The 13,382-nt window shown below is 53.6% G+C and overlaps 1 long non-coding RNA gene across 1 annotated transcript; it reads right to left on the bottom strand.

Annotated features, from left to right (window-relative positions):
* Positions 1–649: 649 nt before the first annotated feature.
* LOC120411284 lies at positions 650–12,647 on the bottom strand. The gene is made up of 2 exons (XR_005603666.1): positions 12,559–12,647; positions 650–4,569 (listed from the first exon to the last, which is right to left on the bottom strand). It is a non-coding gene; the product is annotated as an uncharacterized LOC120411284 (long non-coding RNA).
* Positions 12,648–13,382: the final 735 nt, after the last annotated feature.

Raw genomic sequence — 13,382 nt, 5'->3', positions numbered from 1 at the left:
AGCACGGCAATTTCTTATTTTCTGGTTTCCTGAACAAGTTTTCCCGAGAGAAAAATGAGGGTTTTTTTTTTTTTTCCCCACTAATGTGATGTATAATAAAAATATGCAATCAGTATTTAAAGTCCATGCTGGGAAGAGTCAGGGTTTGGGGATTCATTTCCCAGCTAGTTTTTGCTTTGCTCACAGCATTTAGCTGCTCCACGCCTCAGTTTCCCTCCAGCCAAGTGAGATCCATAGAATTCAGCCACTCCAGGTACCCTAAAATACTCAAAAATTGACTGTATTTATTCTGCACTTCCAGGGCATGAAGCCCATCCACATTTAGGTGATCAATCATTAATGGTTTTCTTTGATTAAAGGTAATAAAGGCCTTCGGGATGGTAGAAAATTCCCAGGTGGGAGATGATGCCTTCAAAACAACTGCACAAACACAGAAACAAAGGATCGAATTCCCCCTGAAAATGACATTGTGCAGTGGAATGGCTGGATCAGCCCCTTGGAAAGGCACCTGGTAATTAACTCGGTGTAAATTAATCAGCTTCAGACAGGATTTAGGGACTTTCATAGCCGAGCGCTGCCTTTTGTAGTGACAACTCCCAGGAGGACTTTGAAGTCCTGCCTGCTCCAAGAGGTGGCACAGGCTCCGGGATTTGGGAATATTTTTGCTTTACAAGGGGGATAAAAGCATCCTCAGCCCAAAATCTGAGGGGTTTTTTTTTTGGGCTCTGTCACACACAGGAGGTGCCAAACTTGAGATAAGGCGGACAAAGGAGCTGCCTGAGAAGCCAGGGAAGCGGGGGGAATGTGGGATCCGATTTCCTGGGAGAAGCTGCCAAAGGGTTTGTCCTGCTTTGTGCTGCCTGCCCTGGCCTGGCTGAGGGAGCTGTGCCAGGGCAGGGACAAGGACAGGACCTGGCTGGCTCTGGAGCGTGGGCACAGGCGACAGGAAAAGGGATTTCGGGAGAATTTGTCTCAAAATCAGGTGGGCTCCAGGCAGATGAGAGCTTTGCTGCTTCCACCACCCAGCAAAGGATGTTGTGGTGGTGAAACCATTTCGGTGTGACTGTATTTAAATCAGGAGAAATGTAAAAGAAACGGGGTTGATGTAAAGTGGGACTGGATTTGGGTAAAAGCATCTCGGTGGTAAATAAAGCTCCCCCAGCTCAGCAACAGGAGATTCCTGAGCTCCAGAGGTTCCCACACACGGAATAATAACAGGAATAAGGAAATGCTCCTTATTAGAAGAAACACACAAAGTGAGACTCCTGCAATTCATTAAAAACCAGATCAGAGCTGCCTAAATATTGGGCGAGCTAAAAAAACAAACTGGTGGGGGAAAAAACAAAAGAAGAAGAATCTCCAAAGATAACTATCAGAGACTCCACCCCAGCTGCCCCCGAGGCACCCCAGGACGTGGCACTGGGCAGGGTGGGGCTGCCAGCATCCGTGCTGGGGATCTGTCCTTCGACAGGGAGAGAGGCCTCAGAGAAACCCCAAAGCTCACAGGATGTTTGTCTCCCAAAAGGCTGGGAAAGGGCTTGGTTTTTCTACCTGAAAAGAAATCTGTGATTTTGTGTCTGTGAATCCCTCTCTCCTTGTTTTTCTTCGTGCTTTGTGCAGGAGCAGGGCTGGGCTGTGATGCCATAAAGGGGAATTTGGGGTGAGGCTGCAGGATGTGGAGCCTCCCTGTGGGGCACTGCCTGTGGGTTCCCCACGCTGGAGCTGGGCAGGCAAAATTCCTCCCATCCCACAAAAATCTTCCTTGCTGGCCATCAGGATGGACCCAAGGCTTTGCAGAACTTCTGGCCTCGTTTCCTAAAGAAACAATCCAGCTGCCTGGCCTCCCTTTCCCATAAATTCCTCATCCTTTGGCTGATTTCTGCCCAGCCTGACCTGACCACTGGAGGCACCACGGTGGCACAGTCCCACAAGTGTCACACCAACAGGGCACTCAGGAGACACTCAGATCCCACTGAGGAACGGCTGCAGCCCTTCCAGACACGGATAATCCGCTCAGGGGCTGGGGTTTTGTGGGAAAGCAGCTGGGGAGCAGTGGCTGGAGAGCTGTGCCACATCTGGTTGTCACCAGACCCTCGCAGGTGGCACCTCGGTGTCTAATCCTGCCACCCCAGCCCCGGCGTTATCAGGGCCCTGTGACCACCCTGAGACCAGAAAGGGCAGAGATAAAGCAAAAAGTCCTTTTTTTTTTCTTTTCTTTTTTGTGCTCCTGCAGCTCCAAGCCTGGGTTTCTCAGAATCCAGCTGCCCTCAAAGGAGAAATGAGACAAACAAATGTGTGGGGACAGGGACAGGGAGCGATAGCGCTGCCAGGAGCCCCTGGCACTGTCCCTGTCCCCAGGGGTGCCCTGAGGTATCACCACCCTGCACATGGAGCAGCTTAAAGGGTGAGGAAGAGCTGCCTGCACCTCCAGAGGCAGCTGTGCAGGGTTTGGAATGGAAATCCCACGGTTTTCCTCCAGGAAATCCATCCTGCTGCAGTCTCTGCGTGTGAGAGACTGGAAATAACCTCAGATATTGATACTTGCACTTTTCTTGCTCAGGCCCCTGCCAGGGCAGCTCCTGAGCTGTTGGGAAGTGATGCCAAGTGCTGGAATTGTTTCAGGACATGGCTTGGGATCTGTCTGAAGGAGGGGGACACATCCAAGTGGCAGCTCTGGCTGGGAACACCCCAAGCAGAGACCCAGAACGTGCCCTGGGAAGGGGTCAGGAGCTGTGCTCAGCTCAATCTGACATCCAGAAAAACTGGAGATCCCTCTTTTTCAGGGATACACTGCTCGAGATTAATCTTATCCTAATTAATAAACTGGAAACAAGAAATAAACTGCATTCTAAGTAATAAACTATATCCTATTAACTATAAACAGGGACCGTGCATTCGGCCTGAACCCCACAGGGCTCTGCTGTGAAATGGGGCTGGGAAATGCTGCAAGACACCCTGAATTCCCAATTTTTGCAGCTCTAACCACCAAAATCCTGGATAATTCCTGCCCTGATGGAGCCAGGAGAGCCCTCAGTGCCTGCACACCCAGCATGGTGCCCCTGTCACTGATGGTGGCAGGGAGACAACAAGAAATAAAAGGTTTAAAGACAAGGCTGCCTTTGCCCCCACAGATTTCAAGGGGTCCCCACAAAGCCTTTCTCAGCCCGTTGAGCCCCACAAATTTATTTTTACCTGCCAAACACATTCAGAGCATTCAAAAGTGTTTATTTACTTCCTGCCCAGTGAAAGTGGAGCGGGAGAAAATAGATGCTGAGCAACGATCTCTGCTCACCTGCAGGGCCCCGCTGGTTGGGTGCACAGCTGAGAACTCCAGGGGTGCCCCCAGAGCAGTTTTTGCACCCCCCCCCCCCCCAAAATCTCTTGGCAACCCCACACCTGCAGCCCTGGCTGAGGTGCTGAGGATGTGTCTGGGGGAGGCTTTGAGCTCAGCCTGCAAAGCCACGGCGGCTCAGGGAGCAGAGATTCTGCTGGGGGGGAGGGTCCTGAGCTGCCTGTGAGCTCTGGGCTCAACCCCGAGCTTTGCAAAGCTCGGCTTTCACAGGGTTTAAAGGGTTGCACCAGGTTTGAAAAGCAGCTGCAAGAGAGGCTTGAAAGATGTGGCACAGGAGGTTTGAGGAGTGTCACATCCCAGAGCTGGCAGGAGTTGCTGCCACATTTTCCCAGTCCTGGTGCTGCTCTGAGACTCCTGCAGCTCTTTGCACTCGGGGTTTGGAGCATCCCAAATATTGGGATTGCATCTTTCCCTGCCTTGATAAAGCCACGGAGGGAGCCACATGTGTCCCCTCACCAAATTCAGGCTGGCTCTCTCCTCTGCAGCATGATAGGAAATTGCAGAGATAAAGAGAAGATGGAGAATTTGGGGAAATCTCTGCAAAATCTGAGACTTTTTGGGGTATTTCCAATGGTGAGGCTGATCCAGGCTCTGCTTGTCGATGTAATTGAAGCCATCAGACATCAAAAAAAAAGGGCAAAGCTCCCGTTTTTATTGATTTGTTTTCTGGATCAGGCTAGAAATCCAAGCAGGGCTGGTTTGGAAGGTGCTTTCCGTGAGCCTGGAGCCCATCTGAGCCCTGCTCCCACCCAAAACCTGCCCACAGAAACCTGAGCTGGGCTGGGGAGCACCAGCCCCTGAACACCTGAGCTTGGAACAGCCTTTTTCCAAGGGAAAAACCCTTGGAAGAGGAAAAGAAAGACAAAAACTGCACAAAAGTGCTGGGTTAGAGCCTGCAGATCCCCATCCACGAAGCAGGGATCTGCTTGAGCCAGGAAATGCTTCCCAGGAGAAGGAGAAATGCAGGATGGAACCACTTCCAAGGGATTGTTGCTCCTCACCTCTCCTGATGCTGATCCAGGTGGTCTTGGCTCCAAGCCCACAACATTTGGGCCTGATTTTTGGAGGTCTCACCCCCTGGACATTCCAGGCAGAGGCACAAAGTGTTGTTTTGTTGCTTTCCAGCAGGAATTCGGCACAAGGAATTCAGGCCACGGACACTTTGAGATGAGCCCAGTGAAGCTGCACAAGCAGCAGGGCTGGTTTGGGGGCTGATGCTAAAAAAATAGAACAAAACACTTGAAATATTTGAATTTTGAGGGTTTTCCCTCAAAAAGATCCCATTTTTCCAAGCTGTGGCTCCTGCACTGCCACACTCAACCAGCTGCAAGGAGGAGGGAAGGCAGCACCAGGCTCCCTGCACCCATCCAACTTCTGCTCTCGCATAGGAAGTTGATAAAAACCTCACTGGGTTGCAAAAAAGAAAATCAGATTTCAAAACCGCTGCTCAAAGGGCTCCAGGGGCTCTCAGCAGCCCTGGATTAACCCTTTCCACCCTTTCCAGAGGGTCCCTTCCAGCTGGGGATGCCAACAAATCCTTTGGTGTCTTTGCTCAGCTCTTTGGGGGCTTTTTTTGGCCCTTTGCGTTCTATTTTGATGTGGATTTTATCTCGGGGCTTATCACCTGTCCAACCTGCTCTTATCAATGAGCAGGCTGGGGAGAGGAGGGGATGGAGGGAAAAGCTCTGTTAAAATGCTCACCTGCTGCAAAGGGTGAGCAGAAAATGGGGAAAAACCAGTGGAAGTTTGGCTGGAAAAAGCCATCAGCCTGTCAGAAAACACTTGATCCAGCTCCTGCTGGGAAGATCCAGCTCCTTGGGGATTCCCAGTTCTGGATTCCAACCCCCCAAATCCTCATTCTCATGGAAGAACCAAGTTCCCACTCTTTTGTGTATTTTCCACCCGTTCTGGGAATCGTTCCTGCAGCGGTGACGCAAAGATCTGTGTCCTGCCAGCCTGGGAATGCACTGATCCACGGGATCCAGCTCCCCCAGGGATCCCAGAGGAACGACAGCTGCGGATGGATCAGCATCCCAGAGGATGGATCAGCATCCCAGAGGATGGATCAGCACCGCCGTGGCTCTTGGTGGACAAAGCAAAGACAGATTTGGCCTCACTTCACTTTGGGAAGTTCCAATTTTAGCATCCTTCTCACCAGGCAGGAAAAATGCCACTAAAGAGGGCCATTTTGGGGTTTTTTTCCCCATTTCCTGCACCTTCCCTGCCGTTTTCCCTGGAGCAGAGCCCTAACACCAGCACCACCAGCTCAGCCACCTTTTTTCCATGCCTGCTGCTCCTGGAAGATCTGCTCCCAGCCTGCTGCAACCTGCCAGGCACTTGGGGAACAACCTGGGGGAGGAGATTCCCTGGATTCTGGGATCTGAAATACGGGATTTGTCCCACTTCCCATTCCATGGGCCTGCACCAGCCCTGCCACGTCCCTGTCACAGCAGGACAGCTTTGCACAGCTCCCAGCCGTCGGATTTTCCTGCCAGGAGGGAGCTGGGCACTTCCCTTCCCGCTGCTTTGTGGTTTTCCTGGGATGGGGAGCAGGTGGCCTGGGCTTGTCACCCCCTGCCTGTCACCCCCTGCCTGTCACCCCCTGCCTGTCACCCCCTGCCACCCCCTCCTTGTCACCCCCTCCTTGTCACCCTGTCACCCCCATCACCCCCTGCTTATCACCCCCTCCTTGTCACCCCCTGCCTGTCACCCCCTCCTTGTCACCCCCTGCCTGTCACCCCCTGTCACCCCCTCCCTGTCACCCTGTCACCCCCATCACCCCCTGCTTATCACCCCCTGCCTGTCACTCCATGCCTGTCACCCCCTCCTTGCCAACCCGTCACCCCCTCCTTGTCACGCACTGCGTGTCACCCCCTGCTTGTCACCCCATGCCTGTCACCGTCTCCTTGTCACCCCATCACCCTCTGCCTGTCACCCCCTGTCACCCTCTGCCTGTCCCCCCCGTCACCCCCTGTCTGTCACCCCCTGCCTGTCACCCCTGTCTGTCACCCCCTGTCACCCTCTGCCTGTCCCCCCCGTCACCCCCTACCTGTCACCCTCTCCTTGTCACCCCCTGCCTGTCACCCCTGTCACCCCCTGCCTGTCACCCCATCTGTCACCCGCCGTCACCCCTGTCACCCCCTGCCTGTCACCCCCTGCCTGTCACCCCTGCCTGTCATCCCGTCTGTCACCCCTGTCTGTCACCCCCTGCCTGTCACCCCGTCTGTCACCCCGTCTGTCACCCCGTCTGTCACCCTGCCTGTCACCCCCTGCCATCCCCCCGTCCCCCCGTGCCCTGCTCGCTGTGTGGCTGTGATTAAATCGGGCCTGTTCAACCGCCGCCGCCGCCAGATGTGGGGACCTGCTCTGTCACAGAGGAGAGGCAAACAGCCCCAAGTGACACGGGGTGACAGAGGTGACAGTTGTGTGCACGTGAAGCGTGGCCTGGCCCCCCCACCCCCACCTCCCCCCGGGTGCCCCGAAGCCGCAGGATCTTTGCTGGGCCCGTGGGAAATGATTTTATCAATCTTTAAATATTTCCCCCCAAAACAGACCCTGCTCTGGTGGTGAGGCTGAGGAAGGGCCTGCTCTGTCCCTCAGCCAACTTTCCCTTCTGGAATCTGGGAAAAGCTCAGTATTCCTGAGCTTTTTCCAGCTAAAAACCCCCTGCTCTTCCCCAAATCCATGGGGATATCAGACCTCTTCCCTTTCCTGCCCAGCTGGAGGGTTCCAGAGCATGGAAAACCTGCTCGGATCCGTTTTTGGGGTGCCACCAGCATCTCCTTGGCCTGATGGAATTCCTCACCCCCAAATCTCACACCAAATGGAATTCCTCACACCAAGGGACACGGCCTGAGGGAAATGTCCAGGGATGTGATCCAGGATCAAGATTTTATCCATAAATATTTTCTCTGCTTACTTTTCCCTCTTCAAAATTGCATTTCCTGGGATAAAGGGATCCTTAGGATGGGGATCTAGGGAGCTGCACAAGAGAGGGACAACGAGTGGAGCCAAGCCAGAAACTTCCAGAGGAAATGATGGAGAATTACAGAGAAATCTGCAGCTGAGAGAGGAAGAGCTGGAGCAGGGAGGGAGGGAGGGACACGATCTCTGTCCCCATGGCCAGGGCAGGGAGGTGACAGCACAGGACCTATCGTGGCCTCCCAGCTGGTGCAGCTCCAGCCTGTGGCTCTCAGGGCTGCCATCCATGGGGACTTTATCGGGGCTGTCCCTCCTCTCCTCCTGTCCCGCTCCTGCCCCTCGATTTCCAAAAAGGGCGGGAGAAGTCCCGGAATCAGCGGCACATCCTGAACAGCTGCTGCCACCCTCTATCTGTGCCTCAGCCCTGGTGTCTCCTTGTGGCTTCTGAAGCCCCCAGAGACACCAAACTGCCCTGCCAGGCTGGTGGGGAGGGGTGATGACCCCAAAAAGGCTGCAGGGGTTTGTGGGTTCAAGTGGGAAGGGGTGAGAGAACCCCAAAAAGGCTGCAGAGCTTTGTGGGCTCAGTTCTGGGCGGGAAGAGGTGAGAGGATGATTTTTAGGGACATGGCTCCTTCTGAAGTCAAGAAAAGCCATTAAAAAGCCAATTTTTTTGAGGGAGGAGGGGATTAAAAAGGTCCTTGAAAGAAAACCAACAGCATCCAAGTGATTTAACAAACCTCCCTCTCCCCACAGCCTTTTGCAGGATTTTTCCTGAGAAGCCTCCCCTTTCCCTGAAGATCCTGGGGTTTTTTTTTTGGAGCACAGATGAATAAACTCCAGGCTTTGTTCTTAGCAAGGATCTTTTATCAGCTCCTTACCCTCATTTCATCTGCAAATGGGGACGGGGAACTGATCTGATCAAACAAGAACCAGTCCTAACCCAAGCTCTAAACTCAGCTTGAGCTGTTGAGAGGGTCCAATGAGTTCACACAACTTCCTGCATTTCATCCATCCCGATTCCTTCTGTACTTCCAGGATCCCACTGGGAAGAAAAAAGGGACTTTTCATCAGCCTCCCAGCTCGGATTTAGGGATTTTCTCAAAGTGCTTTGCTAAGAAGCGACGGCAGCTTAAAATGACAGATTTAATGAGCAAGAGAAGGTGACAACAGTCGCTGTCACCCCCGTTATTGTCACCCATCCTGTCACACCGAGGAGCTGCTCAACTCTGCCACGCAAACCCTGCTGCTGCTTCAGTTCTTTCCCCTCAAACCCTTCCAAAAACCAGCTCATTTTAGGTCCAAAGATCCCCCAAGGCTCCTATTCTGGTCAGGGAATCCCAACAGCAGAATTTGCCCCATATCCCACTGTGGGAAGCATCTCCAAACCCCCTCGGTCCATCTTGGGAGGATTTTTGCATGGATGAGACTCAGAACCATCTGGATAAGTCCCCTTGTCCGTCAGAAATTGGGAATTGCTCATGAAAGGACCCCAAACCCAGCTGGGATCAGCAAACCCTGGCACACGACCACGGCTCAGAAGAGTTTCCCAAACTTTCCCAGAGTTTCCCAAACTTTCCCGTTGCCCTGCTCTGAAGCAGAGCCAGCCTGGGATCTACTGCAGGAATGGCTCTGAATGCTCCATTCCAGGAGGGAATTTGGGCACAGCTGCCCAGAGCCCATCCCAGCCCCAAGGAGCAGCAGGATTCCTTCCCCCACCCCTGCCCTGAGGAGGCACCACCCTGCCTGTGGTTTCCTGTGGTGACAGTGGGGTTTTGTCACTCAAATGTGGCTGCTCCGGGGCCAGGATGTCACCCCGTGGGGCCACCAACGCCTCCCTCTGCGAGGCACCGAAGGGATGGGTGACACTGCTGTCCCCTGTGAGCTGAGGTGGCTTCCCCTGCCGGCTCCCACCTCTGATCCCTGGAAAAATCCAGGCAGGCACCTGGGATGGGCTCCTGGCCCTGGGCAGAACGGCCAAATGTGGATAAAACCAGGGATAATTCTGGGATTGCTGCAGTTGAATGTGGTCTTTGCACCTGCCTGGTCAAGGATGAGTGGGAAGAGGAGGATTCCGGGAGGTTCTGGTGAGGAATCCATGCCAGGAATGAGGCAGAGCTCTCTGTCCCTGCTCCCAGAGTCTCTCCAAGCAGTTTTTTTAGGATCCCTTAAGGGAATCCATGCCAGGAATGAGGCAGAGCTCTCTGTCCCTGCTCCCAGAGTCTCTCCAAGCAGTTTTTTTAGGATCCCTTAAGGGACCAGCTCATCACCATCCCCGAATAAAGCAGGAGAGGCTGGGCCAGACAAGGCCTGGCTCTGCTGAACGTGGGGATCTGATGATTCCCAGCATCCCTGATCCCAAGGGATTGCCTTGGGCTGTCCCATCCAGCCTCTGGCACGTCCAAAGTGGCTGCACTTAGCCCAAAGTGACAATGACAATCTGCAGGTGGCATTGGGCAGAGAACTTGTCACCCTCTGCACTTCAGGGAGCAGGTGGGGAGCATTCCCATTGGAAAAATCCAAGGGATTGAGGGGATTGGGGAATGCAGAGAGCTAAACCTGCAGAGCTCCTCTGTTCCCTCAGCAACCCCAAATCTGCTTTTCCACAGAAAATAAAGTTCCCATCTGAGCCACACAAAAATAAAAAAGCAGCTTGGATCCATCTCCTCATCCCTTTGGATCCCAGAACTCCAGGCAGGGGGACAGGAGGGAGCAGAACATTCCCTGAGCCACCAGTGGGGCTGGAGATGGCTGGGGGGAGGTGGGGGTGAAATTCCTGCTGGATTAGAGGTGGCCCTGACTCAGGAGCTGAGGGAATGGGAAGGAACAGATTTGACATAAATAAAAAATAAAAAGCCCAAAGCAAATATCCATCAAATCCTGGGAAAAAAGCAGGAAAGATCTCTGATATTCCAATCTGGCCAGAGACAGCTCCTGGGATCTGCTGCAGGCTCATCCTCATGGAGCAGGACTTCCAGAAAGGGTGTCCACGCCACACAGGATTCCCTGGGAATACCTGGGAAGGGTCTCCTGCCTGCCAGGGGTGGCTGTGAACCCCCCAGCTCATCCTGGGGATGAATTCCAACACTCTCCAAAGAGTTTTGTGGTGGAGCTGGATATCTGGGAGAACGCTGCAGCCCTGAGGAGCCCAGTTCCCTGTTTACTTCCTGCTGCCCTGCATTCCCAGCAGCTGGAATTTTTGGGATCAAAGAGCCCCCAGCGCAGGCGGCTTCTCCCCCGTGGTTATTTAGAGGTTTGGATAAACCTCTCCAAGTTTTCCTCTGGAAAAATTCCCCCCTGGAATATCCCAACTCCCACCCTGAGAGGTGTTTGGTATCCTGGAAGCTTTTCCCCACTCTCTGTGCCTGTGGCATCTTTGGAAGAAGTCTCAGTTCCAGCTGGGACTACTCAGAGCTCATCCACATCCCCACACCTCGCTGGGAATTCCTTTCTGGATCAGATTTTCCTCTTCCAAATAACAAATCCAGGGAGAAAACTCCAAGACTTTCACTTCCAGAGTCTTTAATATCCACCAACTGCCAAGAATAACACTTTAGCAAACAAATAAGATTGCTCAAGTATAAAAAAAATGGCTCAAAACTCCAAATAAAATATAAAAACCAACAGTCCCATGGCTTTAAACTCTCCATGTTGGAGTTCTCATTCCTGCAAGGCACAACCCAATGTCCACATGGGGAAAAAAACCCCAAACATTCCCAGAAATTCCGTTTATTCCCTCCTAGCCCAGCAGCAGCTTCTGGAGCACATCAAGTGTTTGTCACTGTCAAACTGCACCCCAAAACCCCTCCGATCTGGTTATCCAAGGAATTTGGGGGGGCTCAGAGGAGTTTTCAGTATCAAGAGGGAGCAGGGTGGGTTTGGGTGGATTTTTTGGGGGATCCTCACAGCTGAGGGGTGAAAATCGGCATTAATTCAGCGCTGGTGATTTGGGTTCTGAAGGAAGCGGCTCAAAAATCAGAATCTCGCGGTCCCAACGTGCCCTCTGCTGGCAGCGGGGCTGGCGCAGCCAGGAAATCCTGGGAAAGAGGGAGGGAACCAACCACACAAGATCCTTTTCTCCAACCCCATCCAAAGCACATCTCTGGGAAGCCACAGTGGGATTTCAGGGACAGGAGATTAAAACGGCTTTCCTCTGGAAAATTCCCCACTGGAATTTGCACCCTGAGAGGTGTTTGGCATCCTGGAAACTCCTCCCCACTCTCTGTGCCTGTGGGAAAATGGAATCTAAATCCCAGATGGGAGCACTCATGGAACAGGGATGGACACAAGGTGCCAGCAGGGTTTTGCTTCCAAATTCTGTCCCTTTCAAATTGGATTCGTAGAATCATAAAATCATGGCATTGTTGAGGTTGGAAAATCCCTCCGGGATCATCGAGTCCGAGCTGTGCCCGATCCCCACCCTGAGCACTCAGTGCCACGTCCAGGTGACACCTCCAGGGATGGGCACTCCAAACCTCCCTGGGCAGCCCTTTCCAAGCCTTTCCATGAGGAAATTCCTGCTGATCTCCACCCTGAGCCTCCCCTGGCCCAGCCTGAGGCCGTTCCCTCTCCTCCTGTCCCTGTTCCCTGGGATAAGATCCCAAATCCCCCTCGGCTGCCCCCTCCTGCCAGGGACCTGTGCAGAGCCAGGAATTCCCCTGGAGCCTCCTTTTCTCCGGGCTGAGCCCCCCTCAGCTCCCCCAGGATTCTCCAAACCCTTCCCCATCTCCCTCTCCTTCCCTGGACATTCTCCAGCCCCTCCATGTCCCTCTTGCCATGAGGGCCCAGAACTGGACACAGCATTCCAGGTGCCTCAGCAGCTCCCAGTGACATTCCTGGACATTCAGCAAAGGCTCCTTTGTGCTGGTCCCCCCTGTCCCAGCTGCTCTCAAAGCCACTGCAGGGCCCCTGGATCCCTGGAAGTGTCCCAGGCCAGGTTGGATGGGGCTCGGAGCCATCTGGGATAGGGGAAGGTGTCCCTGCCCATGGCAGGGGGTGGAATGGGATGAGCTTTAAGTTCCTTTCCCACCCAAACCAGTCTAGGATTGGTTGTTTCCATCTCTCCATGTCCTGAGCCCACTCTGGGGTGACCCTCGTGTCCCCCACCCCTGGCACGCACAACACCCACAGGGAATTCCCGCAGGGAATTCCCGCAGGGAAACCACAGCCAGATCCCCAGAAATCCATCCCAAGGAACATTCAACATCCTTGGCACAATCCAGAGCACAAAAGGCAGGAGATTGCCCTCAACAGCACCTTGTCAGCCCACACACCCCTTCTCCTCCTACCTTTGCTGCTCCAGAAGTTTCCTTCGCTTCAGCTTGGAACAATCCAGCTCCACCTCCCCGTGCCTCCTCATTTCCCTGCTTTTTCATGGATTTTGCTGCTCCTGCAGGGGAAACCCAGCAGCGTGAGGGAGCCGTGTTTCCATCCAGCCCCAGGACCTTTAATTCCCGGCGTGGCAGCTGTTGTTTACATCGCTTTTCGCCCCTCTCTGACGCTCAGCAATTGGCTCTCAGAGCGTTCTGGCTGTCCCACACGTGTGCTAGAACAGGAAGCGAGGGGTGGGAGCTGCAGCCTGGTGGTTTCCTGTTCTGGCCTCCCCAAACACTTCGGGGACAGCAGAGCTTTGATCTCGGGTACACCGAGGTGCAGCTCAGGGTACACAGGGCTTTCAACAGGAAACCCTCGCTGTTCCCATGGTTACGGGGCTTTCAGAGGGGTTTTAGTGAATCATTTCCAAGTGGGAACGTGGTGCTGTGACAGGAGGTTTGTGGTCCTTGTTGCAAAATAAATCATGGTTATCTCAAGGCAGGATGTTCTTTGAGGTCGGGTCTTTGTGCGCTTTCGAGCCTAATCAGTGAGAAAGGAGAGTTAATCAGTGGAGCAGGCACAGGTACATCCCTGGCTCAAGGACATCCCGGAATTAACGAGCTCTAAGGATGTCATAAATCAGGATGTCCACGGACACTTCGCCGACTTGGCAAAATCCCCGCGGTCCCTGTGCCCTGTGGAACCCCGGAACGGTTTGGGATGGACGGGACCATAAATCTCATCTCGTCCCACCCCCTCGGCATCCACATGTGAGGGGCGGGAGGATCCAGATGTTGCC

This window comes from Corvus cornix, chromosome 26 (genome assembly GCF_000738735.6).
Source record: "Corvus cornix cornix isolate S_Up_H32 chromosome 26, ASM73873v5, whole genome shotgun sequence".
Classification (NCBI taxonomy): Eukaryota; Metazoa; Chordata; class Aves; order Passeriformes; family Corvidae; genus Corvus; species Corvus cornix.
The sequence above is the reverse complement of the archived record's forward strand: the minus strand, read 5'-3'. Positions and strand labels throughout refer to the sequence as shown.